Source organism: Amblyomma americanum, chromosome 7 (genome assembly GCF_052857255.1).
Source record: "Amblyomma americanum isolate KBUSLIRL-KWMA chromosome 7, ASM5285725v1, whole genome shotgun sequence".
NCBI lineage: Eukaryota > Metazoa > Arthropoda > Arachnida > Ixodida > Ixodidae > Amblyomma > Amblyomma americanum.
In genome coordinates this window covers 124,569,758-124,575,096 of record NC_135503.1, presented here as the reverse complement: position 1 = coordinate 124,575,096, position 5,339 = coordinate 124,569,758, and positions in this window count along the sequence as shown.

Here is a 5,339-nt window from a genome sequence, read left to right as displayed (position 1 = left end):
ACATCGTCAAGAACTCTCGCTGTAAATGCCTCGCCACGATCAGTGATTGCATTTGAAGGGGCTATATTATTGTATAGTTGCTTACGCGTACAGAAGAGGGCGAGCTCTAACTTTCACTGTCATCTTCAACAGACTGCAGGCCAAAAAGAAAGTGGTGTGTTTAGAAAAACATTATCCTTAAGCACAGCCTTAGTGATGTGGGGCGTTCTTTACGGAATTAAACACCGCATTTAAGTAAAGCTGCCTCTGTAATTGGATTGTAAAACATTTAATTCGTCAGAAAAGGCAGAATGCAGACGATCCGTGCTAGGTGGCTATCAGTCCATGGCTGACAGCGACCTGGGTAGCCCATTCAATGACCCGGGTTTGAACTCCCAAGTCTGAGCTGACCAACACGGCCTCCCACTGCTCGAGAGTAGGAACCTGTATTAGAGATTTCAGGGGCGACTCCTCTTTACAATTCCACAATAGGTGATCATAAGTGGTAAATCACCACATAATGTACATGCAGGGTCGTATTCACCGGGGTGGAATTTTGACAACAGGTAAGGCGTCATGAAGGATCGCGTACGGAGTCGCCTCCAAGTGGTCTCCTGCTCCTTATTAAAGGCTTTGTCTGGAGGAGGGAATATCCTCCTTTCAAGTTTAAAATGATTAGTAATATCGTGAAAAGATGATAGGCCGTCCTTCGAAAAACTCTCAGCAACGACAGCGTCCCCTGCTCGGCTGACGAATCCTCGAGCTGTTATGTGTGCCGCTTCGTTACCAGGGTTCCCCGAGTGAGCCGGGACCCATATCAATTCAATAATTCTGTCTATGTCTTTGGTTTGACCAAATATGCTCATTGCTGCCTGAGAAATTCTGCCCCTCGCATAATTGCGTATGGCAAATTTAGAGTCGCTGAGTATGATAGTAGCTTCTGTGTTAATGATAGCAAGGGCGATTGTCGCCTCTACTGCCGTTACCGAGGATTTCGTTATGGTAGTGCCGGAGACTATCAGTTTACCTTGCGTATCCACAGCCGTTAGTGCGAACGCTTGTTTCTGGGGGTATTCTGCGGCATCTACTTATACTGCATGTTCATCTTGGTTGTATATGTTGACGCCGCTCCAAACCAATCCAAGGCAATCCTTTCGAAGCTATTCCAAACAGCCAAGAGAGAAAGAAGATAAGTACAGAATGCCACCAAGGCAACAACAATAACAAAATGAAGGGACGCTCCTGCGCTGCCTTAACTGAGGTGCGTGGGTGACGTTGGTGCGGCAGCTTAATTGTTTTGATGCAATGTCATCCAGGCAGTCTTCTCATAAAGAAATCCGGATTTTCATCGTGGGAAGGCTCGAAGGCGGCCCCGTCCAGCTCGTACTTCGAGGAAGAGCGAGCCATCGTCGATAGAGCACGGGCAGCGGCTTTTATCAAAATGGAGTCACGGCTTGCTCTTGTCACGAAGAAAGAAAAGGAAAGTGCACGGTCCTGCCCACTGGCTCAAGCTGAGCCAGAATCGCTGCCACGTACTGAAAGTAGGAGACCTGAACGATAGGAGAGCAAAGATTGGAAGAAAAGACGCGCGCTATTATGTACAGGGACGATCCCGGAGGCTGCGCAATACAGGGTCAACCCGTGGCGCCAAGGTGAAGCAAGCTTCAAGCACTCAGCCACATTTCCCAAAATCAGTTTAATACCTTGGGCCCAAATGGGACCCGTATCAGATATTAAATCGCCTAGGGGCCCGGTCAGTTTTCCCGTAACCACAGGTTTTGTAGCGATAGCTACATTACGGTAGCATTTCGAGCCTTCAGCTTGGCGGCGCCGCCACCCTGTGGCTCCGCCACCATACTGTCACGTGCTGCGGAGCAACTGCCGGCAGCGCGGCGCCGTGGCTGATCACATGGTTCGATACGTGGTTGGTCACGTGACCAAGTTCCACTCGGCCAGCTGTAGCTATAGCGTCACTCCAGGTTTAACCAAAGCTAAACCACCGCCATTTTTTTTGTAGCGATATCTACATTACGGTAGCATTTCGAGCCTTCAGCGTGGCGGCGCCGCCACCCTGTGGCTACGCCGCCATGCTGTCACGTGGTGCGGAGCAGCTGCCGGCAGCGCGGCGCCGTGGATGATCACATGGTTCGATACGTGGTTGGTCACGTGACCAAGTTCCACTCGGCCAGCTGTAACTATCGTGTCACTCCAGGTTTAACCAAAGCTAAACCACCGCCAATTTTTTTTGTAGCGATAGCTACATTACGGTAGCATTTCGAGCCTTCAGCGTGGCGGCGCCGCCACCCTGTGGCGCCGCCACGCTGTTACGTGATTGGTCACGTGGGGCGGAGCAGCTGCCGTCGGCGCGGCGCCGTGGCTGATCACGTTGTTCGTCACGTGGTTGGTCCCGTGACCGAATTCCACTTGGCCAGCTGTAGCTATTGCGTCACTCCAGGTTTAACAGAAGATAAACCACCACCAATTTTTTTCTACCTTCCCAAGCACATCTCATGTGCAAATTGCTTTGTACTTTGTGCTAAATAAATCAACTTCAACTTTATCTGCCCCTCTAACGGTGGGCAGGTTGCCAGCTGCTACGGGTCACGTGACATCGCTCGAAGAATCAAGCAATTTTGTGATAAATGATGATGATAATGCAAATATTTACTTAAAACCAAAAAAACGGCGCCGCCAAGCTGAAGGCTCCAAATGCTACCGTAATGTAGCTATCGCTACAAAAATTGGCAGTGGTTTAGATTTCGTTAAACCTGGAGTCACGCGATAGCTACAGCTGGCCAAGCGGAACTTGGTCACGTGACCACCCACGTGGCGAACCACGTGATTAGACACGGAGCCGCGCCGCCGGCAGCTGCTCTGCACCACGTGACCAATCCCGTGACAGCGTGGCGGCGCCGTTACAGGGTGGCAGCGCAGCCACAGGGTGGCTGCGCGGCCAACACCACGGCGCCGCTACGCTGTAGGCTCGAAATCCTACCGTAATGTAGCTACCGCGACAAAAAACAATAGATATAAGATGCCAACCACTTATTATGTAACAAAATGGAATAAGAAAGCGAAATGTTCACCAGCATTACACAAAAAGCGCATGTGTGATTTTTAGAAAACGCCCACAATTTCTCTATTGTGAACTCGTATTTATTTAAAACCTGTGTAACGCTGCACAGAGCGATCTGAAATGCATCCTTTGTGCGCAAAATATTTATTGGCTGAAGGAAGTCACGTGGCATCGCAACGTAATCACAACCCGGCCACCATGGCATGTGGCAACCTGCCCACTGGGTTGTGAGCCACCTGCCCGCCGTGGAACCTGGCAAAGAACATTAATTCAGATAAAGTCAATTCAGCTGCCACCTGCCCAACATGGCGTTGTGTGAGAGCCTTATGGGAGCTTGAGAAGAACAACCGTGGCCTGTCAAGCGATGCGCCACTGCCATCGCTTAACCGCTGCATCACTGCGCCAGTAGTGGTATGAGGACTCCCCGCGATCTATGAATACGGTTTTTGAGGGCCATGATATCACCAACACGACGTGACCACCAAATGTTTGCAGGTATAGGCCCACCACATAAAATGGATTAAGGTAAATTACTGGGATTATTCGGTGGATTAATGCGCATTAGCGGGCAGGATAAGTACGTTCCCATAAGATACTAAGGCACTGAGAACATTTTCGAAGGTGATGACTGATGCATACCATAATAAGATAACCGAACCCGTTCCAACAAGTATTTTGGCGGGAAATGCGGCCCCCCCACACGGACTGGCGCTTCAAAAGACGAGGTACCGGACACGAGCATAATGGAACGTTCAAGGCACTGCTTATCGTGTCTTCTGTCGTCTTCAATAATTGTGCAGCCAACGTACATGACATGGATGTTTGGGCCATCGACTTTACACAGACAATCTAATCGCAAGAACATTAGGCACTAATTGCAGATGCCACAGCAAGCAGCGTAAATGCTAATACATTTTAACCCAATGGCGTTAAAGAGATCATGTCGCCGTCGGCGTCTGTTACCGTGAGCGAAAAATCCATGAAAAATCCCCAGAGAAGAAATCCAGGAGACAGGCGGGCCACCTATAGGTCACGTGACCGTGTGGCATCCTCCCAACCTGCCCACCGGATTGTGAACAAACTGGCCACCGTGACAGGTGGCAGCTAAACTAATGATTGTTTCCAAGAGGCTGCTCGGGAAGAGCCATCTGGGTCGCACAAGCCCCGCCGGTGGCAGCACTTGCCATCGCAGGGTAGTGGCGCATCGCCTCACCACTGCACGAGCAGTTTATGCTCGCTCCGTCTTCTTTCTTGTCTGCTCTGTTTCGCGCTGTTTCCACATAATGTCCTACCTCGGCTGTCCGTCTTACTGCACGAAGAGTGGCATGAGGACTCCCAGTGGTCTGTGACTGTAAAGTATAGAATGACCAATTCTGCATATACCCACTGCGCTATCGCGTCATACCCTTAAGGCGGAGCTTAAGTGCCCCCTCCAATTTTTGACCTTTAAGAATATGGTTAAGAAGGACCCCAAGTTTTGTAGCCTGAGCTACACTGGCCGAGGTTGAGCAGTTTCGCGTGGCTCCTGGAGAGCCGTGCTGCACATGCGCGAGGAGCAGTGACGTCACACGGCGCACAGCTGGCGTGCCGGAGACGCCGACGCGCGCGCCTCGCCGGCCTGTGCATTTCAGAGGAGTGACGTCATAGCCGCGGCAGACGCACTGGCGCCGGCGCCAAGTCTGACGCTGCGCCGGAACCGTTTGACTGCGCCTCTCATTTTGTGCGCATGCCCAGAGGTGTCAGTGGGGGTATACATATAGCGCGGAGTTTGCCAGCGTGGTATAGCCAAGGAGAAAGAGAGCGAAATTGCTGCTCACGCTACGTATATCCTGGCTAAGCCGAGCTAAGCCACTGCTAACGTTTTTGCTCCGTCTAAGCCTGTGTGGTCCTGCACACGCAGTAACTAAGCACCCACAGCAGCTACTCTCTCCGAATGCTTTAACTCAGCCGTACCCCCGTTTAGTCAGCATTTTTTATTGCGTCAGCACTAACGCTTCCGCTCAACCGCTCACCCTTGTCTGTGAAGTCCCTATGTGTGTCCACCCGGTCGTGGGCAACCTGTCCTATGTGGACCCCTTGGTGTCAGGAGGCCCACCTACTTCATGCGACCTTCTGAATTCACCACTACCTGCCTACCGGATATGAGCAAACGGCCACCTCGGCATTTCTTAAAAATATTTGTCCATCTTAGCTAAGGCACACTGTATACAGGCCTCTCCAATAGGAAAGAGAACAACCACTTTGCACAAGACGAATTTTCTGGTTATTTTTTCGCTCAAGTTGA